At 47.7% G+C, this 27,568-nt stretch overlaps 1 protein-coding gene across 5 annotated transcripts in view; it reads right to left on the reverse strand.

The window, feature by feature from the left end:
* Window positions 1–27,568, reverse strand: part of LOC149352151 (uncharacterized) — a 60,255-nt gene that overhangs the window by 16,105 nt on the left and 16,582 nt on the right. For 2 of the 5 annotated variants that reach the window (XR_016290698.1, XR_016290696.1), the window contains exons 1-2: window positions 2,262–2,419; window positions 2,081–2,156 (exon numbers count right to left, since the gene is read on the reverse strand). The exons of the other annotated variants lie outside the window; for them this stretch is intronic. The gene's annotated coding sequence lies outside the window, so the exon portion shown is untranslated. Of the gene's footprint in view, window positions 1–2,080; window positions 2,157–2,261; window positions 2,420–27,568 lie in introns of those variants that run through there. 5 annotated transcript variants of the gene reach the window in all.

Genomic DNA, 27,568 nt, shown 5'->3' on the forward strand with positions numbered 1-27,568 from the left:
ATGAAGTGTGCTATGATGACGTACGGGTAAGCGCAGTAACCTTAACTCACTTCCTAATTAATCCAGACATTTTTCTGGTTATGTAGCTGCTCAATGCTGCACTAGAAAATTAGCGCACTAATTGTCTACCACACGGCCGGTTTCTTGTGGGTGGGAGGTAATTTAATTCGTTAAGCACTTCCCTAGGCCCGTTGTGGTGGTTTTTGGGAAGAAACCCAACGTATCTGCTTATGGACGATCACTAAGAGCAACGCCACTGATCCAGTGCGCATTTGTTCAAGGGACAACTGGCTGTCCAAATTCTTTCAATTACTGCTCCCGTTCAGTACATTCGGCCAGAAAATTTTATGACATTCCAGGAGCTTCAAGTACATTAAATAATTTCCTCAACCCCAGCATACATTCTAGAATTTAATGATGGCACTTACACGCTCTATTTCTCGATTACAAGCTTCGCGCCGAAGCAGTGACAAGTTGTTTTTTTTTTCCTTTCACTGCTGCAGTGTTTCGTTAACTTTCGCTATCGACTGTACAGTTTGTGTTTTTACCTTTGCAAACATTGTGCTTAAACTTCACCACAGGTAAAAGAAAAATAAGCAAATAAAGTTGCCCAACATAAACATTCATTCTAGGCACCTACAAACAAGGAATAAGAAATTTAGCATTCATCTCTTCAGTGCACACGTTATTGCCTCTTCTGACTTTATGGTCCTGCGTTCATTCTCACTACAGCCTTGGACATTTCTTTTGATCTTGCAGCATCTAATTTCCTGGTGTTCTTGCTTCACCTTCCGGACACTAAACAGCTTTATTTTCTTCCCTTGTGGTTCGCTTTTCGTGCAGAAGATAGAAGGCGGCACAGGGGCAATATTCACGTTAACCGCGCGATAGCTCATCGCCCTATTCGAGCGTTCCCCTCACTCTTTCTCTCTTCGTGAGCGCAAGAACTCTTCAATACGCTCCGCTCGTAAGCCCCAAGACCCGCCGCAGTTTGAGGCCAAATGCTGCGAGCTCGTGCAAACCGCTTCGCCGCACACAATCAAATGACTCCTCAATCTGATTCAGATCGGCCGCTGTGGCCCTTCTCTCCTCCCAGATTTCCATAGCGATACCGGGATGGGGCAGATATAGGTAACTACAGTTGTTCACTATTTTGACATCGCTTTTGGCCGAGTGTTTCTCGCACCCCGTAGTGCCAGCGTCTAAAAACGTTAGTGTCCCATGAAATTCTGAGCACGAACAACAGCTAAATAAGGCATACTATCAGCAGGTAGACTGAAGTCGCCAAGCATATTTGCGCCATTGAACTCAGCTCAAAAATAACTATCTCTGCATTCTTTACCATTCTACCAAAGAAACACTGTGTGAAGCTTGGCTATTACTGTAAAATTTCCAGTAATAGCCAGGCATTCCGTCAACATGCCGGCTGTGCATTACAACAAAACACGCATCACAAAACGTTTGGTCTCAGAACACATAACGACATCATTCTATACTCTTATTCGACCAAGCTCAGTTGTAGAAATTCGTTGCCGTTCTCATGAAGGAATTTGGGCTCAGGCATTGAAAACAAGAACGTGAATAAAGTATCAAAATTAATAATCATTGACCATGCTCGTCATACTGGTTCACGTTTAGGCGCATTTAAGGGCATCAAGCTTTTATTTAATCTAGACGGCGCCCTACTTCATTCAACAGTGTCGACTCAAACGTGAAAATAAGAGGACAATGTATTCCTGACGTTGCGGCTCTCCTGTCTTCGCATCCAAGGCCAACGCTTCGAGTCAAAGGCGTCCGCCAAGTGCACACTACGGAGGCAGGCTGGCCCAGGTTCGCTAAATCAAGGCCACGAATCCATCGTTTTCGCTTGCACAGCGCCAGAGAACATCGCTGTCGAGCACGACGGGGCACAAATGCGCTCCCTCTCTCAGCGGTGGGCTGTGACAGGCTCCAGCCTCGAGCCAGAGCCCGACTTCAGTGCCAAAGCGTTCAGCGTGAGAGAGAGAGGGCGTCAACGCGTCCTTCGGTCGGCGAAAGCGAAAGCACAGCCACTCGAAATGACACAAAAGGCCACACTTACGGCGGAAGCTCGAACATCCTGACGTGCGTTGCGGAGCCCAGAAAACCGATACGTCAACGGAAAGGTGGCGACAAACCTAAAAGCGCAAGACAAGGTATATGTTGAGTCGCCGCGTCAGCGGCCAAACACCGAGCGACAGGAGGAGGCTGCTGACAGCCCTCGAGCTGCGTGATATGGTCACCTGATGAGTCAGGAGCTGCTGCGGCACGGACGGGGAATCGCGTGTCAACCCTTCTGCGTGGAGCTGCCTTGCAAGAGCGCTCGCTGCTTTCCTTCTGCCTGGTGGCCTTCTTCGAATCTGAGCCCCGAGCCCACGAGCGGCTCCAGCGCGGAGTCGAGGGTGAAGGAAGTCCCTCCCTCTCTCTCTCCCTCTCTCTCTCTTCCTCTATCCCCCCCCCCACTACAAAAACCGCCTAGGCAAAAGGTGGGGGATTGAAAAAGAACGCCGGGAAGGCGAAAAGGGCCGCACGGTCCTGGTGCGGCACAGGAAAGAGAGGAAGGCGGAGAGGCCTTCACAACAGCGTCCTAAAATATATTTTCCGAGCCCCACCAGGGTTGCCCGGGGCAAATTCATCTCTCGCTGCTTTTCCGCCAGGGCCCCCGGCGCACGAGCCAAGGCCCCGGAGGAGAGGCGACGGAAAAAGAGCCGTGTACGTTGGAGGGGGAACAGACCTGCCCTCGCCAGAGTGATTGCTCCCAACTGGTCGTCGGAGGGGTTGCTCACGCTGCCGGAAATCAGCGCACCTCAGGCAAGCCGCACTTCTCCGCTGCTACATCCCCGGCGGATGAGAAGGCAGAGACAAAAGCTACTCAGCCTTGCACAAGAGTGACTAAAGCCTGGGGTGTCCTCTTGTCCCATACCCCTCTTCCAGAAGGCTACGTGGAACCTCTGAGTTGTGCTGGCTGCTCTCCCGAGTTCGGCCTGGCCCCTAGATCTCTGCTTGTCAATTCCGAGAAATTAAAACTCCGCCACAGCCACGTCTTGAGCCACGTATTGATAGTCGGTCGATCAGCGCAGCCTGATCATTACCATTCGTGGCTGTACCGTCCTGTTTTGGTACGCATTCTTCGACAGGGATTACGAGTTAATGCTATTCTTTGTGCAGAGACATGTGGATTCGGAAAAAACATGGAGGAAGGGGGATGTTTTTATCCTATTTCATCCTTTCTTTTCTCGATGCTTCTTGAGTGCAAAAAGGCTCGTAGTCCGAGCTATCTTAAGCGACTTCTCCTGCAGTGCCCTTGCCCAACGAGAAAGGCGTAAAGCGAAGCCATGTACAGTTATCGCAGCAAAAGAACGCAGCGGTTTCGTGGTGCTATCCTCGGACGGAAGTGTTGATGCTCGCGAACTAAACTAGAGATACAAGAGAGGTGCAAACTAATTTTGTTTTATTAAGCAATTACGGGGACAGCAGCTAGGTACATTCGAAAGTACTGCCCGATCATGCTGGAAACTAAGTAAAGGCCGATGATTTGTTCCGCAGATAGTACGAAAATTTCGAGCTTTGGCTTCGGGGTCGCAGATTCCTGGAAACCCACACCGGGTTTACGTGAAGTCATGTAGACGCAGCCTTCTCTGTGAATCCTGTCACGTGTGCTAGAAGACAGCTTACAGCTGGTTGCTGAGATGCTCTTCTTTACGTCTGCATCCTTCCATGCTGTCTGGGCGGGACGACATAAGCCGCCAAGTTAATGCCACTGTGGCAGCTCAGCCTACAGAATGATTCAAATGGACTATCGCATCTTGTATATGTTGCAGCAAAGAAACAAATCCCAACAGGCACGACATTTCGAAGAGGAAGCAGTATGAGGTCAAATGGCGGGAACTATGAGATTCCTTAAAAAGTAGGCGAGCTGCAGTCATTTATTCCTAATGGCATTGCACGGCATTGTCGGAAATTCGTGCCACCTTATAACGTCGGCAGCGGGTGAGCTCTACGCATCTCATCTTCATTAGTTGAGGTTGCACTTCGAAGTTTTTACCATTCTTCCTGGCGCATAAAAATTACACTATGGAAGTGCTGCTATGCACTTGCACTAAGTTTCTGCGAACACGGATAGCAGCTTGCGAACGTCCAAGCCAGCACTACTGTGAAGGCGTTGCAATATTCCTTGGTTGGGGTATCATGTTCTAACGAAGCCAACCCTTGCCGCCAAAATGAGCGTATACTGAACGCGAATACTTTGTACACTGCTTCAGTGGATACACCGCCTCAGTGGATAAGTACGGTTCTTCTTGGATGATTTATCCCCTATTTCTCATGACCCTTCTGAGGCCCGGACACGCGCGGAAAATTCTTCCCTACTGCCAGCGGTAGCTCAGTAAATAAAATGTTCTCGCTCAAAACCAGTTTGCCCAACCCTTCCACAACCGAGCTCCATTACCGTGACTGTGAACTAAACAAACTCCCTCGAAGTGACAAACCAGCGCGAGTCATACGAAAACACACGACTGTGAAACGGGATTACAATGCAGCTCCCTAATGCGACTCCTCTCACAGCCACGGCGTGTTTATGGTAGGGTCGTAAACATGCCACGCATTGTTATTATTTATAATGCCTCGCTTCGCGCGAATCCGCCGCCGTAGATTCCACTCAAAGCGCGTTCGATTCAGGCGACGTCGTGCACCGCGAAGGGGGACGGGAGTGGCGCGGCAGGTGAATTCACTTCCGCTACGAGGCGGCCCCCTTGTGTCGAAAAAAAGCCCGTGCCTGCCTGAGTCACTGCTTATGAAACCCGATGCTCAGCAGGCATCTTTCCGGCGCGTCCAAAATAGCCGCAGCGACCGGAACGCTCCCCTTGGGGGCCGCCTGCCTATAGCCGTCTGCGCGGCTCGCGCAGCGCGCTCTTCGCGAGACCGCGAACGCCGCTGGCAGATTCGTGAAAGATGAATTGTGTACCGACGTGTTCGGCGGGAGGCGGGTGGTTAACCCGCGCTCGCGCAACTTCGCTGCCGCGCTGGTCCAGACGTTTCCTCCGACCGTTCTGGTGGTTCTCTACCGTTTTCGCTTTTAGGCTCGTGTTTTCTTCTCTTCAGCCCGATTATTTCGGCGGGGGCATATTGAAATTGGTTGCGGCTTTAAGAGAACTCCCCAGTGCCCTCTTTACTTAAATCAAATGATTTGACTGCAAGTTCTTTTTTCAAGCGCTTTAAGTGATGGCTGTGCGGGGAGCTCTCTCCGGAAAAAAAAGGCGTCCGCGTAAGTACCGCGTTCCGATTCTTGCATAAGAGAATGCTGGTGAGTAGGCCAGGTGGCTGCTGGTACAATTTGCCCTGAGTGGTCGAGCGACCCAAGGAGCTCCGGGCCCGTGCGGCCGTTGGAGCGGGCGCTCTAATACGCGGAGAAGAGCGATGAGGGATGGGGCGGTGGCTACTCTTTCCTTCGTCAGCACCTTTTCATAAAAGTAAGCAGGCACACTGCGATCTTACCGAGGGGAAACAACGACCACGAGTTGTTTTACATATCTATTTTGCTACGATTACGCACAGGTATTGGGCTCACCCTTTCCGTCGGAAGTTGTATATATTTGACAGCGTTAGTGTCCACGAGAAGGATTTGCGGTTTTGCGCTGGCCGCGCTCGTTAGCTCAGCAGCTCAGCGTTAGTGAGTTTCGAGACTACAATCACGATAAAGTGACCCTCCTGCCACCTAGGTCACGTGACCTTGTGACGTCATCACAACCTGTCTACCATGACACATGCCAGTTAAATTAATGACTGGAAGCGAGAGGTTGCTCTGGAAGAGCTACCTTGGTCGCACAGGCCCCACTGGTGGCTTTGTTTGAAACAAACATCTGCAGGGAAGTGGCGCCAGGAGTGGCATAAGGGCTCTCCACGATCTATGAATGTAAAGAGAATGACCAATTCTCCATATCTGGGCATGTAGGCAGAGCCTAGGCGTAGTGATACGCAAAGAGGACTCCATGCGGCTGAAGGGAGCCGTTAAATCTATTGCGTCATACCCTTAAGGCAGAGGTTAAGTGTCCCCTCAAGTTTTTGTTGGCAATGACTCAGCTGGCGGTACTGCTTGAGCGGCCCACGGGAGCGCGCACATTGTCCCACTTCGACTGACCGGAGCCGACCCAGCATCACATCTACGAATGCTTGCCCGCAACACGACTATGGCTATATGAACTATCATCGGAGGCTCGGGACGCTGGTTATACATCCTCCACCCGTTCCTGCAACTGACTCTACCATCCGATTTCCCCCATCAAGTTGCGCCACCTGTGGCTGGAAATGGCGTTCACAGATGCTTACTCCCACCTCGTCGGAATGGCAGACTTTCCAGCACGTTAGCACTTCGGGTACGAAGAGACAATTTCTCACCTACTTAGTGACGGCCCTCTGTTGGACCGTGAACGAGAATGCCCGGATGCAGCACTCCGACGACTGCATCCTCATCCTTTAACGGAAACCAAAATCCTGGGGCCTTGCCCCAATCTTTGAATCAGAAGAAAGCCATCCAGGCTCTCTACAAGCACTAAAGGAGGACCAAGCCATCAGCTCCAGACAGTAGTCTTTTTGAGCGTCTTGTGTTCTCACAGAATAGTGGCCTCCACGAACCCGTTCCATACTGTGCTTTGACCTCTCATTCCTCTTACCTCTTTCTTCCTCTCTTTACCTATTATCTAGATGTTGCTGACCGTGATGGTTCACACACGAGGCAAAAAAACAGGGTAAAAATGTATGTATATGCAGGAAACGGTTTACGTCAAATAAAGCCTGTCGAAAGCTAGCACACGTACCGTCCTCTGACTACGTCCGTGTCTTTGGTTTCAACTACAGTTTTTTTTTGTTTTTTTTTTCAAACTCTCACATACGCTTATTTTGTGTTCCGTTTTCTTCTTCGGAGATTCTTCTAGGGCAGCTTTAACCCTAACCAACTAATAAAATCAAAGTTTCGTCTCGGCTGACCAAGCATCACTGGTAAGCAGATTACCTCATTATGAATACCTCTGTAGCCTTCTTGGAGCAGCTGGTCAAAACAAGACCTGTGAAATGGCAAGCAGCAGTTGCCATTTAAGGCCTCGGTCGCCAGTATCCTATTGACACAAATATATACTTATTCGAGTCTAACGAGGAGAACTGGTAAACCAGTCAATTTAAAAGTTGGGGTCGCTGCCTTTGGACACAAGGTCTGCTGGCTGCTTTGATAGGTTACGTTGACGCCACTAAAGGAAGCAAACATTTTTACATACCACCTTGTTCATGTCAGTATTCAGGAAATTTTTTGATCGTCTTTGGCAAAAACATTACCATTTTCACTCTCTTGCGCCTTTGTTCGCGTTTAGTCATGTTCAAAATCATCAAGTCAACCTTCCTTACTCAAATTGAACCCTATGAAACTTAAGAAAACAAAGGAAAATATAAAGATACGTCGCGTTTCTTCGCAAAAAAGAAAAGAGACAAGAAAGCAGCAGGGAAAGCCCGAAACGACTAAGTGCTGCAGAGCCAGATAGATGGCGACAGCGAGCCGGCCCGTAAATAGAGCGCACGAGGGGCATCCGACTCGAACAACGAATAACAGCCGCAGGGGCGGCAGCGGCCTTGCGTCGCGACAACCGCCGTCATTGGTTTTTGAATTTCAGAACAATGCGCCTGAGGTTCATCCCACAATATGCGCGCCCTTTTCGTGCCCTTTCACGTGCTGTCGAGGCAGACTGTGATAACAATGTTTTGGAGTGAGGGAGACGGCTGCCAAAAGAACTAGGCTAACCTTGAATAATTTCTTCGATATCACAAAGTCGGTAAAGAAGACAGAAGAAAGAAAAAGCTTGGAGGCGCTTCAATGTAAATAAAAAAAAAATCGTCTCCAATCAAAGCGCGAGTATGTACAAAGTCGATTACGGCGCTAGACATTGATCCAATTCGCGCGCAGTTCAAGCAAAGTGGCCCGTGACCTGGCTAGCGTAAAATAAAATGAATGAACACTAGCACAGGGACGAGGCGTTGTGTCCTCGTTCGCACGGTGCCCATTATGTTCCCTCATCCACGCGCGGCTACAGCGCAGATGGTATAGCTCCTCAACCGTGGTGTAAGGGGATTTTTCTTGCAAAGCCTTCGCTGGTTTCATCGCAATTTAACGGTCCCTGAGACGAGAACAGGGCTAATCAACCGCGACGCCAAGAGCTAGACATGATAGCACAGTGAGCTGTACTATCATGGCAAGATCACACAGCAACGATTCCATCTCAAATATTTGTAGGCGGCAACCTTGGCAGGGTTCGGAGCTTCTTCTCATCAAGTGAGGCTAGTATTGAACGCCATTTTGACGTTTCCTTTTTTCTTCCGCCTTTTAGCAGTTTACTTTATTCCTTGCCAATTCTTTGCTCGTATGCACCATAAAAGCTGGAATCTATCATGTGCCTTTCAGCCGAACGCTTGGTATAGTTAGAATCAAGCAGTGCCGGAAACACGAAGGTGCCCTCGGAGCTAAGGAGCTCATTTTGGCATGCTTACAGACATGACTATGAACTATAAACTAGGGGTGTGCGAATATTCGAAATTTTCGAATATATTTCGAATATTATATTTTTAGTATTCGAATTCGATTCGAAATCCAAGTATTCGTGTTGTTTCGAATATTCGACACGACGCGAATATTCGTATCTAGCCGAATATTCATTGTGAGCACCGGCGTTCATTTCGATCCGCAAGCCCTATCCACAGATACATAACAACATGGCAACATGGCGGCGCCTACACGGAAGGAAAATTCTTTCTTCCTCCAAGGGCCATGCCGTAGCTGACTGCTCTGGTGAGCATTTTTGTGGCTATACCTGCTACCTGCGAAGCTTGTATAATCAGAGCTGTGCACGAAGTACCTCGCAATACGTGCCAGGTCGGTGCCAAGTGAGAGGGCAATTTCTGTGGCTGGAGGAGTCGTTTCAGTTAGAAGGGAACTACTTCTGCCTGACCATGTAGTGCAGCTGGTTTTCCTTCACGACAACCTTTTACGTCATCCCAGCAACGCGCTTTTGTGCTGATCGCAAGCTAGCCTTAATCAATGCTGTGTACTAGCCATCTTCTCTAATATTTCCACTCTTCTAAGAATAATGGTCGAGACTTTGATACTTTTTGTGCAGCCACACACACCTTTTGTGTTCATTTAATCATCGATAGTTGAACTGTGATGTTCTTCAGTGCTCAAATAAATGTTTTGTAGTGATTGAATGCGTATGTTCTTGATTATTCGATATTCGATTCGATATTCGGAACTAAGTATTCGTATTCGAAAAATTTGATATTCGCACACCCCTACTATAAACTTGCAAGATTGCTGTCACATTGCTACACGCACGTTCGACACAGACAATTTGGTGCATACCTGCAGTTTGCGAGGGTTTCAAGTCTGAGCGAGGTCTATTGATTGGTTTAATGTTCCTTTTATTTTGTAGGAACAAAATTGATGTTCCTGAGATATTACGAGTGGTCACTCGCGCGTTTAAGTGCTAAGGTCTGAATTCTAGACAATAGCGTAGGTGTGAGTGGAAATTTTTTTTACACAAACCGCAGTACGTATAGCGAAATAGAATTCGGAGCTCCCATTGAGACACCTTAATTGCGAAATTTAGCTACATTGTTGCTCGTGTACCAGTTTTTTAGCATGCCGGAGACGTATTAGCAGAGGCATACATCGGTTTACCGACCCCCCCCCCCCCCCCCCCCCCCTGCGTATGCGCATTGGTTTGATCAGGCGGGGTCACTGTGCGTGCACAGGAAGCGTCCGGTAAACCGGTGTACGTCTCCACTAATACGTATCCGGTATGCTAAAAATAGAGAGCTTTAGCATACCGGAGACGGACTAGCGGAGACGTATACCGGTCTGACGTACGGGAGCTGCGCATGCGCAGTGGCAAGCACGTGGCAGGGTAGGACTACTGCGCATGCACAACCGGCTTACGTAAAACAGGTATACGTCTCTGCTAGTCCGTCTCCGGTATGCTAAATCTCTCTAGTCTAATGTACCCTGCATTTTGTACATTTCGTCCACGCGTAGGCGGCATCACATCAGGAGGAGGCGTCACCGGCTTATTTGCTCCCGAAAATGCTGCAGGAAGCCAACAGTGAGCCGTCGAAGAAACGGAGAACGCGGCACGCAGTTAGGGTAGGTTCGCTGAACACACTCGCTTTCTGTGAGGGACTCTGCTCACAGTGCGACCTTGAAGATGCCTCTTGTACAGCATCGTCTCCCTTACAAACCAACTCGCGTTACTCGTTTGCTCTCTCTTCAGCCACCTGTGTTGGCATTGTGCTCTGATCCTGTAAGTGTAAGTCGTCCCGCGATCATCGCAAAGGATCGCACTGACGTGGCTGAGTTGTCGTTGTCGGGTGGTCTTGGCGCCAAACCCAAAACAGGAGGACAGAAAGAGAAAAAGAGACGACTTTCTATAGCCAACTTTTGGTGCCAACAAATAATCTGTGTTGTGATTTTCGAGAACAGGTCTCCACAGACGAACGAAGCGCGCAGTAAGATCTATAATTACAGCCCCAAAGAATGCCCTCCAGTCTTCACCTCGGGAACGCACGGAAAAAGGAGCTGCAGCGAAATGGAGCAATTTCAACTCTCGCAGAGAAGGAACGGGATGGCGGTAGTCTCGCTCATGTGGGTAATGACGTTCCCCCCTGCGTCATCGCGGGGAACCCTTTTCATCGAGCGCGTCGACACATTGGCCGGGAAAACACAGCGGCGAAGTGCACTCGGGTTCTCGAGATGCGGTTTCGTAACTGCGGAAATGCTGCCGCAGGATTTACGACTAGCGTTCGCCGTTCACATCGCTTGTGGCTGAGTTCCTTGTCCGCTTTTCTCACCGCGAAGAATGTTTCCCTTTTTACGCCTCTCTCTTTTTTTTTATTCAACCCATCTGCTTTGCATCGCGTAACATGTGTCCGCCAGGCACTGTGGAGCTATATGAGCCCCCCTTTACTTCGGTTAGCGTCGTCTGTCTCGACGCGGCGCTGCGGGACCGAGTGCTTTTCTTGTACCACTGCCAGAGCGCACCGCGAGTGGTTTTTCCCATGGTCAGAAAGGGGTCGCCCTGTTTGTTGCCGCAGCGTCGGTGGATTTACGGGTCCCGCTGCGCGCGCTGTCTGGACCCGGCTGAAGATGCGTCCGTGTTCGCGTGCCCATACAGTGCCGCCACCGTGCGCGGCTTGCGTAATTCGGCCGCCTTCCTAGAAGAGGTCCGCCCCCGAGAGCCGCTGGGATAAACAAGTGCATGGTCCCGAGCGCGGCGAGTGCACGTTCCCGAAGATGATGAATATTCTGCTAAGGCGCCGTGTCACTCAGCCTCGCCGACAGCTGTTCAAAGCTGTCGGCGAAGCTTCGCGAGAAGCGCACATAAGAGCATGAATGCATTCGGCAAAAAGAGACAGACGGGTGAAGGTATGACGTCTTCCTCTCCGTGCTCGCTCTCCGAGCTCGTGTTTTCGAAACCCTTCTGGCGGGAGTCAATGCGGCGGAAACGAAAACTTTACAAAACTCAGAAAAGCGGCCCTCGCCGACGATCGGTGTAAATATGCTTCGGAGCCGCACTCAAAGGGCGCCCCCTTCCAGTGTGCTTGGACGCCGTCAGCGTTGAACGCAAGCGCCATTGAGCGTTGCCGACGCAATGCTCCGTTGGGCAACAAACCGGCGGCTTGAGATAGTTGACTACGAATTCCCGGAACACAGATAGAGGCTGAGCGGTGTTTATTTTCAATGACAAATATCTCTTCTTTTAGTCACGCATCGCTCGGAAAAACTTGGAAAGGAGCGGACACGATGGATGCAGCCCATCTCATGGTTTTGGCTGCATATTTTAACACCCAGCATTTTTTTTACTGCAAAAGTAGTACTCCTGCACTACTTATGCAGTAGTACTCCTGTACTACGCTAAATGCGCTCGCATGCTATTTACATAATGAGCAGATGTAGGATGCGTTTTCTTGTGCGGTCCTTACCTCGGACATTTTTCCGTGACTACAAAAACTTAACCGAAATTACACAGAAAAGTGCCCAATGGAGAAGAAATGAAACTTAGTAGAGCAGAATGTTGGGCCAGTTGTGTTATTCCCTTCCGTCTTGTGTTATTCTGCGCAAAGTTTTCTTGAATATGTCGCTACTCCAACTGACCCAACATTCTGCTCTACTAAGTTTCATTTCTTCTCCATTGAGCACTTTTCTGTGTAATTCTCTGCCTGCGGAACAGTGCGCGCGCTGTTTTGCGCTCGTGTGTGTGTACGTGTTTCTCCCTTCCGTCTTGTGTTATTCTGCGCAAAGTTTTCTTGAATATGTCACTTAACCGAAAGCTCTGACCGAAATGTTTGCCTTCCTTTCAATTTCGTGGTTCAGTGTATCTTATCATGCTAAAGCACGTGGTCGATTAACGTCGTTACGACTGCAGTGGCGAGGCACACACCAATATATTTTGAAATACAGGAGTACTAGAAGCTCTAGCCAATCTACGCTTTCTCGATCGCCCCTCTTCTTTACACTACTTCTTATTTTGTGCGCGGCGCCAGTTTATCTACCTTATTCCAAAAGTACTCCACAATATTGCGACCCATACCTTGCGGTTTTGTAAGAAGCTACTCAGTTTCACCCTGAAGATGACCATGTCACCCATTTTATGCAACGTCGTTTAAGCCGACCGGTGAGAAACGAAAGAGACAAAATAGTTGTCCACACACAGAACAATTTCAAACCGGCGTCCAGCGGTCTTGCGCTGACAAGAAATTTATCGGAAGAACCATCGCGCTCTTTGTATACGTACAGGTGTTTCACCTAAGACTTTCCACACTTCTTAAAAAAAGGCTTTTTGAGTTAGAAGAGCGCTTTTTTCGGCATAGCGTCGTCAACGATGTAGCACATCACAACACAGCTATATGTGCTAACTATAGCAGGCTAGTTAACTAATATTGAATAGCTAACTTTTTAACTATTACGAGTAGGCTCCTTAATTGCTGAAACGCGTGTAGGCCACCGTAAGTAATATCCATATCAGTTTTTAGAAATTCGAAAGCGCGGTTACCCTCGGCGCTGTGGCCCAACAAATTTAGTCTTTGCCGACGAGTTACGTGCACTGGAGAGGTTGCTTCGCCTCCAAGCTTCTCGAAAGCGCATGTATTTTCGATACATGCAGCCAGAATTTGTTGGGCCACGGCGACGACGTTAACCGCGTTTTCGAAATTTTAAAAACGGATATGGATATTACTTACGATGGGCTACATGTCTCTCAGTAATTGAGGAGCCTAACAGTAATAGTCATAAAGTTAACTGTTCCATTTAGTTAAACAGCCTGCTAGTTGGCACACCTTAGCTGTATTCTGTTCTGCTACACCGCTGACAGTGCTATGCCAAAAAAGCGCTATTCTAACCCAAGAACCCTACTTTTAAAACACGCCTGCTGGAATGTCTGAGTTCTCTGCCTCTGTATCTTAAGCACATCGCTCATCCAAGAGGGAAAATTTTGACCAGAAGACAGAACTTGAAGAGGTGACACGCGCCTCAGAGTAGACGCAGCAGGCTCGCCAGGCGAACCAATGAAAGATTTAGCGCCAAATGACAGCTGTTCAAGGAATCCTGAATCACGCTACAGATTGAAGGTTAAGCATTAGAACCGCTTGAGTAAGGCAGCTGAGTTTCTTTCTTTTTCGGTAAGAAATCCAAGAAAAATTTTCATGCTTCGCGAGGCATGATATCTCTGTTGTATGGACTAATACGAGCAGAACTTGCATATATGATATGCAAGCTAATGCCGTAAACGTTTCACTCAGCCCTAACCGAATCAGCGTCAGCTTTTTCCAGGCCACGGTAAAGGTGAGGCGAAGAGGTTCTTTCCAAAGAAAGTCAGTCTCGTTACGGGCCGCGTGCCTTCTTTCGTAAAATTTGACGCAACTTGCCGCGTGAGTTGGGCACACGTACATACTTACGACCTTGGCGCTTGTTTGGGAATACGTGCGTTCTTTGGTCTTCGTTATGGACATTTAAAAAAAGAAAGAATGACCCAAAGCGCTCACAAACGATTCGAACGAGGCTCGTGGGGTCGCATTCTTTTCTGTTAGTGACAAATGGTTGATAAGCACGACGCGAGACGAAACTTCCACTGGCTCGTTTTTCGAATAAAATGAAAGCTTCCTTTATTCAGTCAATCGTTGACCGCATCTGTACGAACACCAGTCGACTCCAGTATCAACATGCCTCGCCTGTCTCACCCTCCTTCCCTTCGCTTATCTTTTACAACCCCCTTTAAGAGAAAAAAAAAACTTGCCGTAAGTGCAAGCTTAACCCTAGATAAGCAAAGCTCTTTGACCTTGTAGTTTTTTTTGCATTTTATTTTGCATTGTTTTCTTCTTTAGTGTTCACATATAATTCTGTTTTTTTTTTCTGTTTTCATTAAGAACTCTCTTGTAGTGCCATCCGCAAAGCAAAGCTTAAATATTATTCCCATGACCTTCAATCCCTTATGACACACAACCCTAAAAAATTTTGGAAAACGATATCACCTACTGACACTCCGGTTCTTGTTTCGTTGTTGGATAACACTGGTGCTCCAGTTATAGAAGAAGAATGCCCACTTATATTTAATAATTATTTTTCTTCAGTGTTCACACAGGAAGACCATTCCACTACTCCACCATTAGTAGATGCCGATTACCAGTACATGAGTCCCATAGAAATAAGTGTCTCCGGTATTGCAGCATTAATAAACAATCTCAAGATTTCGACTTCTGCTGGTATTGATGATATTAATACAAAAATTCTCAAAAACACAGTGATCCATTCAAGCAATATTCTCTTCCATATCTTTCGTCAGTCGCTATCAACTGGTGAGATTCCAGGGGATTGGAAAATTGGTAAAATTATCCCCATCTTCAAATCAGGTGATAAAACGAACGCGCAAAATTATCGCCCTATATCTTTGACATCTGTCCCATGTAAGATCCTCGAACACATCATCGTATCAGCAGTGGCGCAGCATCTAGATAGTAATAATTTCTTTTTTTTCTAACCAGCACGGGTTCAGGAAAGGCTTCTCTTGTGAGACTCAACTACTGGAATTTACTAACGAGCTACTACACAACATGGACGAGAACTTCCAAACAGACTGCATATTCTTAGATTTTTCAAAAGCATTCGACCGCGTTGCGCATTCACGCTTAATAGGTAAAATTACTTCCCTCAACCTAGACTCACTAACTACCTCATGGCTAAGGAATTTCTTGTCTTTTCGTAAACAGTTCACAGTTGTTAACGGCCACTCATCTCCGTTTAGCGATGTTCTATCTGGTGTTCCTCAAGGAAGCGTCCTGGGCCCGTTGCTGTTCCTGATTTACATTAATGATCTGCCATCCAACATTACATCAACCATTCGCTTGTTCGCAGATGACTGCATAATTTACCGCAAAATCCGATCACCTGCAGATCATCTTGCACTTCAAAGGGACCTCGATCATGTAACCGCTTGGTGTTCATCATGGCAAATGTCACTTAACACTGAAAAATGCAAGTTAATGACATTCAGCCGCAAAAAATCTAACTCTTCGTTCAATTACATGCTCGATAAAAGCTTAGTCTCTCAGGTGTCTTCTTACAAATACCTCGGTGTCCATTTTTCATGTAACTTGTCCTGGTCCACTCATATCCAGAAAATAACAGCTAAAGCATCCCGGACCTTAGGCTACCTAAAACGGAATCTTCATGGAACTCCTGCTACTACCCGTAAGCTCGCCTATCAAACATTTGTTCGTCCGCAACTCGAATATGCGTCATCCATTTGGTCACCTCACCAGGCTTATTTAATTAACTCCCTTGAATCAGTCCAAAATCGTGCTGCGCGTTTCATCTCCAGAAACTATGACCGTCACTCAAGCGTCACAAACATTAAATTATCGCTCTCTCTTTGTACCTTGCAATCACGAAGATTAATTGCCCTAGTCTGCTTATTTCACAAAATAGTCTATAGCACTAATCATTCGACTCTCCCTCTTGCCCAACCTCACCGCACCTCGCGCCGTTTAAACAACCATCTCAGCTTTCAACGCCTTTCAGGTAAAACCGTTGCATTCAATTCATCCGCTTTGCCGCAGGCTATTGTTCACTGGAATGGTCTTCCGCAACACATCGTCAATATTCGTGATCCAGCTTCTTTTAGGACCGAAATAACAGCCATTTTTTCTAATTACTGACGCGTCAATAACTATTGTATAATGATGTTCTTATTGTTTGATGGTGAGTACTAACAGTCAGTTGGCATTGTGTAATGATGTTCTTATTGTTTTATGGTGAGTACTAACAGTCAGTTGGCATTGTGTAATGATGTTCTTACTGTTTAATGAGTACTAACAGTCAATCAGCATTATATAATCATGTCATGCATGCTCCTGTTATTACCCCTATTTATGTAATCCCCCCCCTCACACAATACTCCATGCTTGGAGCCTGTGAGGCAACGTGAATAAATAAATTCAGCAAAGCGTTGAACACGCCGATTCTAACGGATAATTTAACTGACCACACATTTCGCCGCGAACATTCCTTTGCTGCGTGGGAAAAAACGCTCAGCTTTCCAAATAAACTATGCGTGATAGCTTGCCCTAGGCAAATTTCCGCAAAATCGCAATTTGCTGCTTATTCATACATCACAATGTTGTCTTCCCGTAGGTCATCATCCGTATTCGTGACATTTCCGCGTTCATGACAGACCTGCCCGTCCTTGAGCATACACTCCGAAAGCAATCTTTAGATGTCGCATCTGTCAGTCCGATTCCACAGCAGTGTCAGAACAACACGTCTTTGGCGCAAGGTTAGGTCTTGTTAAAACGATGTCAGCAAGACAGCTGGTTAGCAGCTGTATTCGGGACCTAACCTATGCTTCTATTAAGAACCTTGGAACTCGGCCAGAAATTAGGTCATGCCTTGTAGGCCAAGGGTAAACAAAAATCCTCACAGTCGACAACAGTTCACTAATTAGATATGAATATTATGCTAGCTGCCACATGTCATATTCTAATATCTGTACTGACAGGCTATATTAACAATTTTCCAGGCAGTTGGTACTGCAAGATAAATCGGGTTTATTCGAATGTTCATAACGTTTGTTGGGGCGGAAACTTTGAAAGACAAAAACGAAAGCACGTGCCACCTCATAGCGATCGCGGCAGTTTTACGTAACGGCATACTACGCCGAAAAAACCGCTTGTTCCGAGAGCAATTAAGGTTTTACCGATGACGAAGGGCACTGCATATGCCTGTAGGAAGCAATTTTTTTTTTTAATCATAGTTTTGTAGAAAATAACCATCGCATATTTGAGCTCATATGATCCCTTTTTCAAAGCTATTGCAGTACGCGTGGGAATGGGTAGTTAGAATTAATCAAATACTATTTGTCTTCTACAAACGAGTTGTTCATTAACACTCCACGGAGAAGCAGCGACCTCTCTTGTTCAGCCAAAGGAGATTGCTTTAGTTATGGAACCGAAGTTTGTGCAGTGTTTCTACAACGCGCCACTTTTGCACTGGCCGTCTAATGTTACTCAGAAGAAGTTCTCTGCTGTTGTTGTTTTTTTTTCTACCTCGTATTACTATCAGAGAAGAACTGGACACTCAGCCGTGCCTCACGTTAACTTCCTGGCCGCCCAGGAGCCCGGCACTGTTATCTCTCCTTTGAAGCCAGTCAACAGCATTCGAGTACAATAACATCCGTTCCGTGCGCGGAACACGCGTCCGGCAAATATCCGGCCAAGGTGAACCGCCAACGAGACGGGCGCTGTTCGGTAGTGCGTGCATACGTACCGCTCGAGTCGTAATAGACAAGCCGCCGCTCTTGTTCAACCGCAAATTAGAGGGCGAGAGTGGAGAGGGGGAGGGGAGCGAGAGAGAGAGCAGAGAGCAGAGGCGAGCCGCGCACCGTCGCAGGGTGAATTAGCGCCTTCCCCGCTCTCACTGCGCTCCCCAAGTGGAGGCGACTAATGAAGGCCGCGCGAATCAGTTCCGGACGACCGCACAGAGGCACGTCGTGTCCCATCCACGGCTCTCCCAGCAGGGGAGCCGCTTCCTCCGCTCGCGGCCCCGGGACTGAGACCCCGAGCCGCGCAGTGGACCTCCCGGCCGGTGTGCGTGCGGCGCGCACGTCCTCTTATTCGCGACTGGCTCAGGTCCAGTTTTTCCGGCACTCCTTTTGTCGCGGTTGAACAAGACGTCTCTTTCATTTGCCGCCCTGACGGCTGAAGCACTCGCCGCTGATCTTCCGTGGAACTAACGCGGCTCCGCGTGCCTGCCTCGCATCAAAACAAAGCTTCCCGCGTTTCGCTCACAAGCGGGGCAAGAGCGCAGAAGGCCTGATATAGCCGCGCGGCGCTCGCCGGTAACGTTGGCGGTGCGGCCTTGCGCCGGTGGTCCCCCCGAGATCCTGGGCTCAAACCCTGGAGGCAGGAGCGAAACCGGCGGCTTTTCGATGGCGGCGCGGATGCCGACGATATCCCGCCGTGAACTTCGCCGTGAGCACCGTCATAGGTTTCCCGCTCACGTTCCCAACCAACGCGTAGCGCTGCATGCCCGCGGTAATCCGTCTCGCATAACTGCTACGAATGTTGGGGTTTTAAATCCTGCATACATATGCCAACGTCCGCATTTAATAGAAGAAGCCTGCAAAGATTCCTCAAGTGGTAGGGACACGGTTGAGACGAAGCTAGGTTCTTAAGACAGTGCAGCGAACATTGCGCGTCTGTTCTTGCGTGTGCGCTGACGATGAATACTGACCAATTTGCATTGGCACGAATCGGCTTCACATACCCAGCAATTCAGGACAAAAGTATTTTTGAGAGGGAAACCGTTTATGAACGCAATTTTCCTAAGATGTCGCAGGGGTAAAGAATTTAGTTTTTTGCAGTAAGCTACTGCTACACGAGCGTTTTCCCAAAATATGACGCAGAAGGGTACAGCATACGAATTTCTTTCTTGCATTGTGAATACAGCTTAACGTCTGTGCAAATTTCGAAATCTGTCAGGTAGACGCACAGGTGCGAATATATGTAAACGAAGCATGCTATTGTGTTCTAAGTGCAATCACGAATTTCCCAGTAGGAAATAAAGAAACACTGTCTACGAGAAAGCGCACATGTGCCCACTACCAACATGCACATACCATAGCGGCCAACTTCAGTCAGGCAACGCGTGAAAAATGTTATTCCGTTTACTTTTGTCCGCACCTGAACGTGAGTGCGGCCTTTTATGTGCACCTGTACAGCTAAACACGGCAACTGGCAACAAATTTTTTCGTTATTCCTGAATCTCTGGAGTTAAGCTTCGAACTCGAAGTTGTCAAGCTGCGAATTTTTCCCGGTCGAGCGCATGAACACCTGGTCACGACAACCTGTTACCCATACTGCAGATCCCTGAGAAAACGGAGTGACCTCAATTCAGTTAAACGCAGCCGCCCGAACGTAGGGGGAGGTATTGTACTAGAACTACTTTGTGTTCCCTATCGGTATTGTACACCTTGGAATACTTGCTTTGTTTGGCTTTCTGTTTCGAATTATGGCGCGTGCGCTACCTTCTTGAAAAAGAGCCATAAAAGAGTCAGAATTTCGACCACAGTTTTGGGGCCTGTGTGAACTCTGAGTCCGGCAAGAGTGACTAAAATATATTCGCATAGAGCTCTCCATTAATTCTCTGCTGAATGAAACATACATAATGGCATTGGCGTAAATTTAAGTAATTAAGCACAGCCATGCACCTGAAGTGATGGATACCAGGCATTTTCTTGCAGAACTGCCTATAGGAGACTAAAGGTGGTTCTATACCTCGAGCGTTTTCTTCCAGGAAACAAAACTGAGGGTCCGTCTCCCACGTTCCCGCCGTTGTACGAGTTTTTTTCTTCACGAGGAAAACGCCTTGAACGACACTGCCTATATTTCCCGGCTCACTCAGTGTGAGCGGCGGCATCAGTGCAGCAACCTTTATCATGTCGACGTTATTTGCTGTCGCACTGAGGCCGTCTACTCTGCTCCACTCAGTTGCGGTAGCTTACCTAACTGCGTGACCAATTGATTTAGCCAGTGCAGTGCAGCCGACATTCCGAAAATAATAAATTGCATATATATTAATACGTAGCTTTGGTAGTCCAAAAAATACGGATCCTCTAGAACACATCCTAATGGTCTTGTACAGCCTGTATTGGGCGGCACAGTGTAGATTAAATTGCCTTTAGCGCCTCTTCCGTCACCGGAAGACAGGCGTTTCATTCCACGTGGGCGATGCCCGCCGAATAGCAGCAGACTATGAAGACGGAACTCCCTCCGCTTATCCCAAGCGTAGACTCCCAATCTCCGCTCAGGACTAAACCTTACCTTCTTCTGAATATTCCTGCATTTTTTGCGGTTTGACTTTTGCCACGATACTAAAAGGACGAGTGGATTGCCGGTTTGAAAGCCTGCGATAAAATTACAACTGTGGTTTTATCAACCCTTTGTTTGTCTAAGGTTTATTCACCACGGTGAGCAACGCCAAGACCTTTTCCGCAAAACTTACGCCATTTTCTTTTTCCTTGTTTAAGAAGCAATTATCGGGAATTTCCCAACGACGTATTGACCTTTTCTCTGTTTCCAACTTGAATGAGCGCACGAGTATCCTGTTTTTCCGCGCATGCGCTGTAAGCTACCTCTGTGAAATCCGCCAATTGGAACGCTGCATGCTGCCACAGCCCAGTGGCGGGATGGCTGCGCCCGCGTGAGTAAATCTGAAAAGGTAATGCCATCAGTCTGTCTCCACTGTCTTTCTAATGTGGCCAACGGGTACGTCAGCTAACGCCGACGGAAGCAAACCGCTATTTGCCCATTTATTAACTGATCATATCATAACGTTACGCGCCCTTTCGAAGCCCATTTCAAGAGGACGAAATGAGCTTGGGCAGGGCATGTAATGCGAAGGTAAGACAACCGGTGGCCGTTAAGGGTAACGGACAGGATTCAAAGAGCAGGAAAGCGTAGTAGGGAGCGGCAGAAAGTTAGGTGGATGGATCAGATCAATAAGTTTGTGGGGATAGGGTGGCAGCGGCTGACGCAGAAGAGGGCTAATTGGAGAGATATGGAAGAGGTCTTAGCTCTGCAGTGGACGTGGTCAGGCTGATGATGATGATTATCACGTTGTGCGTCAGCAACTCACGATCAACAGTTTTCTCCGCGAGCACATTTGGCATCGCAATCGCTGGTTTTCTAGAAAGCGATGGCCACATTCCAGCCAAAATAACCGCGCAGCACACCAGCGCCTGCTATTTTGGGTTCATTAGGCGGCTCTGGGCCAGGTTCTTCCGTCTCCCGTATCATCAACACGGCACAAAGAAGACAGCGAGCGTGTTTTCAAGCGTGCTGCCAAGCGTCCGCAAGAAGAGGGACGCTTCCGCGCCTGTCGCTTCTGTTGCCTCGGGGAAGCAAACAAACAAGGAATGGCCTTGGTATCAAAGTGTAGTTCGGTGGTGCCTCAGTATCGACCACACATTCCATGCAACCTCCTCTAAGTTTACCGGCTTTGCTTCCTTTCACGCCTGTGCTCAAGTCCTTAAATATTCGCAAATATTTCTGCACTCACATTGCATGAGCACCTTTCCTTGTATTCAAGATACAGAGCAAAAAAAAAATCTGATGCGCAATGAAATGTTGTGAAATGAAATTGCGGGCTCAAGACTGTCGTAACGGAATATGGCGTCAAATTACACAAAACTGTGGGTGACATGCATTTCTACGTACTTTTATTTCATATACAGCAATGTACAGTCCCCGTCAAAAGTATACAGCCCAACAGGCTTGCTTCTAAGCTGTTTAGCGGAGCTCCCTAGCATATCTAGCACTCCAAAGCTTGGAAGGGCTGAGGACGCGATGTCATTCCTCTCTCGAGCGGTTACGGTCGCTGAGCATGCATAACGAGGCATGTAGCAAGCCTCACAAGCAAACCCCTTGGGCCGTATACTTTTGACGGAGGGTGCACATCAAGGGAAGATTGCGGCTATGGTTTGTGGGCAATGCTTCATTGAACAATGCAGCTGAAAGCTTTAATATTAATCTTTTTGGACGCATTGTTTAAAGGTTGTTGTTATTAATATATACTGGCAGTGACTACGAAGGTCCACTGCCGACCATAAGGTAGCGGTTTCGATTCGAGCCGGATTTTGACAGCGGCGAAATATAAAAATGAAAGCTGTGCGATAATGCTTTGCCTCAAGTCTAAGGACCTTCAGGTCATTGGAATCAATCAGTGGACCTCACCTAGAAGGCAAATTATAAAATGTGGTCCGAAAACTGAAGGCGGACACTTAAGCTCAGCCTTAAGGGTATGACTCGATATCGTTAATAGGTCCCTTCATCAGCCTGGGCTATTCTCTGCGTATCACTTCGCAGACACGGATGCTGTTCTCTGTTTCTTCTTCACAAAACGCTTAATCTACCTTTAAGATCACACTGCAATAACATCAGAGATCCCGCCCGCTCTAGCACTTCTCTGTCGCCTATGATCTGCCTACATGCCCGTATATGAGGAATTGGTCATTCTCTACTCCACAATCACATATTGCGGGGACTCCTCCCACCCCTCGCAGTAGTGCAGCGCTTAAGCGATGCACCACTGCACCGACCGGTGGCTGTTTTAAAAACACTCACCGACCAATCATTAATTGAACTGCCACCTGCCACGGTGGGTAGTTGGCTGACGATCCGATGAGTATGTTGCCACCTGCCACAGTGGGCAGGTTGTGATGATTCACAATGTCACGTGTCCTAGGTGACAGGTGGGCCACCTGCAGAATTAATCCTCTGTGCGCTGCTACGCCCTCTTCCAGTCACAAAATCACGGCACAGGCATCATTGCCCGAACCCTGTCCTGTCGGCTTCCAGCATTAGTCATAACCCTCTAGATGCAAGGAAACTCACGGCCGGCCATATGAAGGATAGGCTTCATATTGAACACGCAGCGAGAGCGAATGAGAATCGAATTTGAGCAGTAATCATCTTTTTGTGCGATCTCGTTAAAAGACCACTGGCGGCTGTTGAGAACTTTGACTCCAGAATAATTGATGCATATCTAATAGCATGTAATTTACTCTTTCAGAACTTTCTTGATTTCCCGCCTTATAGGAGCGTCACTTTCATACACTTCAGCGGTAGTCGTCATCCTGAAGTCTATATTGAATGAAGTAGCGAAAAAACAAGAGAAATCTAAGTCTACATTCTGAACAATAAGCTTTCCAGAAACAAGCTTAATTTGCGACTGCTGCACATTATCCTGCATCTCCTGCAAAAATAACTTTCTAAATGTACGCTCCTGAGACAGCGTAATGTATTTGTGAATAGCTCCAATATGAAAGAAATTTAACATCGCCTTATATATATATATATATATATATATATATATATATATATATATATATATATATATATATATATATATATATATATATATATATCCCTTAAGAAGATCGCCGCCGCGGTGGCTCAGTGGTTATGGTGCTCGGCTGCTGACCCAAAAGACGTGGGTTCGATCCCGGCCGCGGCGGCTAGAATTTCATTGGAGGAGAAATTCTAGAGGCCCGTGTACTGTGCGATGTCAGTGCACTTTAAAGAACCCCAGGTGGTCGAAATTTCCGGAGCCCTTCACTACGGCGTCTCTCATAGCCTTAGTCGCTTTGGGACGTTAAACCCTATAAACCAAACCAAACCTTAAGAAGATCGGTCTTCCAATCGAAACGTCGAGTCGAATAAATATGTTTCCTTCAACGAAGCGTATACTTCGCTATATACTCTTGTAAGCAGTCCAGTACTTAATGCTTTCGCAACCTATATATATATATATATATATATATATATATATATATATATATATACCTTATGCGCAATTTGAAAATAAAGAAAAGGTGTGCAATGCTGAGTAGACCATGTACTGATAGTTACTTTTTTTGCACATAACCTTAGTTTAGTTGCTTTCGAGATATTAAGAGCAGTTACTGACAGGAGCAGGTCTCAAAGTAGAGTGTTCGTTTTTACATCCAACCTCTTTCTTTATTCCATTCGCATCTGATCATTACGTCAATAGATACATGCGGTAACTTCAGCGTCTCTCAAGGTAATCTCTCGCGAATTAATTTCTTTAATGCAGTCGATGGCAATATTCTGAGGATGTATGAATTAGTGGTTTCTGGAGGCAATGGCCATTTGCTGTCGGATTAGAGAACCTTAGTTTTCATGAAATAGAATAAAATTCCCTCACACCTTGTGTCTTTAGAGGTCCTATAGAATTTGTGAGCAAGATCAGCACATTTTTTTTTATGTTATGCATATCAGCAGCGCTTCCTTTCGTGTGTTCTTAGTTTCTGTGTAACACAAAACAAAGATTGCATTTTGGCCCCGAAGTCATAACCTTAACTTTAAACTATTAGTTTTAAGTAAAAACGGCATAGTCGCTGGTTTAAGGTGGTTTTGTTTCCACCATAACGTGCATGGTCCAGGGTTTCTGTAATCTTTTTTCCCCCAGTCGTCGCTGTCGATCATTTCTGAGTGAAGGTTTTGTAAAACCGCTTCTGTTGCTGCCGTAAAAAGTCACATACATTTTCGTTACACACTGTTGTTACGTGGACGTGTCAAGCAGGGTGCATTGATGTCTTTTGCCGTTAAGGTACTGGTAAGCTTATCGCCTGTCAAGAAGCAGTGGTATCACAGAGCCTTTCCATGCTCATATAAAACACAAAAAAGGCGTCCTTTGTTCCGGAGCTTTAATGCTTAGATCAAATTCGACGTGCTTAGTAGTTGCATAAAAATAGGTAAGCATATTTACATGAAACTTCACAGACCTATTAAAATTTATATAGGTCAAGATAGCGTTCTACACTGCGAACAAGACTGAGCCAAGATATTATTTCTGAGCATCGTAAAGCTAGACTGGTGTCAATTTGTAATCGCACCTCAATATTTGCGAATACCACAGTTCGATATGTCCGAAATAAAAAAAGGCCATGTCATTCTGTTTACACGATATTAGTACAAGTACGTTAGCATAGGACTATATTGTAAAATAATTCTGAATACCTTGTTGCTTCTAGCAGGACACACTGTCCGAAACGATTTTTCTGAACTCGAAAAGTCCGACAAAAATAACTTGGCAGAAAGCAAGTCTCCATTACAGTTTCAAAAGTAAGTAGTTGACATACATCGCTCTTTGTTTTCTTTAGACTGAATTCCTGCAACTTCACGACTACAAAGTTGCGACAATGCGTTCGATGTAGGAAATCAGTACAAAATGGAAGGTCATGTTATATCTGTTATACTGCGTTATAAGTTGTACTGCGTCTGTAAAGTCACTTTAGAAGCCCGGGAATAAACGCAAGCTATTTGGTTCATTCGTATGGACCAGCCCTGGCGCCGTACTTCAGATATCAGCATCGGCTTCAAGAAACCATTGTAAATAATAGTATTGAAAAAAGACTCCAGCAGTGCGGAAGATAAAATGACAGAGATTAAACATAGATACCAATGCACAATAGCACACAAAGCAAAGCACAAATTCCGGAGGCAGAAGCGAGTCGTAGCTGACAGCATAGAGCGGAAAATAGCGCACTACACGAAGCGAAACTCGTCAGCAAGTGATCTACATTTAGCCTCGGAAGCATCTTCTGTTTTTTTTTTTTTCATTTTCGTGTGTCGTCCTAAACATGTCTCAAGTTTAGTCCCAATTTTTTGTATTGCCCTTACGAAAGAAAGGCTCTGTTATCGGCCAAGTACTAGCCGCGCATGGTCTGCTGTCGAAGCCACTAAAATGGAAGCTTAAAGATGGGGCATGGTTGGCCGGCACAATAGGTTCGATAAAAAGCTAACAGCACCTAAAATAACCGGTGCATACTGCAACAACCGGATACAAAAACTGGAAAACGAAATGGAGCTGTGACCTCGCTAATTCGGGCACACATGCAGATTCAGTCACGCTTGCTGGGGTTTTTATTAGCGAATTTCAATCTTTAATTAATATCTTACGCGGGAATGGCAGAGCATTGGGTTATTTTTGAGGCTGCAAGCGAGGCTCCTACTGCCACACTCGAGCACCAGTGGAGGGGCGGTGATCAGGACATGAAACTAAGCCCGGCGCCAGGCTGCATTCCAGATTCAAGGGCTATCAACCCGCGCCGTGCATGCGCGTGCTGGAGTGACGACGGCGCAGAGTTGACGAGGTGTGGGGGGGAGGCCAGCTGACAGAGGATCCGCCGCGGGACTGGGAGACGCGGCGCGTGCCTTGCATGCGCGGACGTTCGGGTCCCGTCGGCGCGTCCACTGTCGCGCCGAGAGCGACCCGCGAAGTTCGGGTGGAGGAGGCCTCGCAGAGGCGAGAAGAGCGTTCCTCCCGCGGTCGCTGAGTGTTAGGCAGAGGGGGGCGGGAGTGGGTGGCCGCGGCACGCCGCGTCGTACTCACATGCGCGCGCGCTGGTGGGTCTCGGGAGGCGGTGATCGGTCCCAGTGGGTTCTCGCGTCGCCGTGTTCCGCTCTCGACACCTGGCCCCTGGCGGCAGGCGCTCGTGGACCTTCCCCCTCTCCTCCGAGCACGCCAGCGATCCCCCCACTGAGCAGTGCGCGCGAGCGCGGCTAATTTTGGCACGTGCTGCGCGCACCGGCGGCCGGTTACGCCGTCTCTGCCTCCTCTGCCCCGGCGACGCACGCGCGTGAGTCAGCGAGGCCGCCACAGGATGCCCCGCGCCGTCTCTTGGGGCGCATTCCGCCAAGTTTTCAGCCACCCCTCCCCACCGCCCCCCTTGGCTCTCCCTAGGTCCCCAAATTTGCGACTGGACTCGTCATGCGACGTTGTTTTGGACATCGTCGAGAAAAAAAGAAATTGTGAGAAGGAGAACGGAAGCGTGACGTGTCGCGACGTACAGTGTATTAGTGGACGTTGTCTGGCGTCCAGAAACGGTCAGGCAGAGGTGTATCCACGCCCGGCTGATGACGGCCCTGGCAGGTCGCCACGTGTCGAGCCGATCAGGGCGGTGCTGATTGAGAACATCCGTGACGAATGAGTTCAGCTGCCCTGTGAGCGCCGACCTTTCGCACTCGCCATGGGCGGGCTCACTTGAGAACCCTAGCAGGCCTACTGGTGCAAGAACGCTGACTGCCTGTCCGGTGTATCTTATATCGCTGCTATTTATAACACGCGCCATCAGCAGCCTGAACTTCACTGGTAGAATGCCTGCTGTTTCTCAAGTTTATGCAAGTACACTGAGATAATTATTGAACGCATGCGGAGAAACTGACGTCGTCATAGTGGTCTGCGCTTGATTCTTCAAAAAACTCCAAACTGGACTTTATATTTGAACGGAGTTACATGCCTGAAGTTCCCTAAATGCGTCCCAACGCCGCGACGTCGAAGACCGCGAAGGTTACTTCTTGCTGAAAAACATTAAAGCACCGTGCCCTTTATGACACCTCGGAGGGCATGTCTAGGGTACCCTGTACTCAGTCTTCCACGAATATTTTACAG

This window comes from Amblyomma mixtum, chromosome 3, assembly GCF_055824585.1.
Source record: "Amblyomma mixtum isolate Tamu chromosome 3, ASM5582458v1, whole genome shotgun sequence".
In the NCBI taxonomy this organism is placed as follows: Eukaryota; Metazoa; Arthropoda; class Arachnida; order Ixodida; family Ixodidae; genus Amblyomma; species Amblyomma mixtum.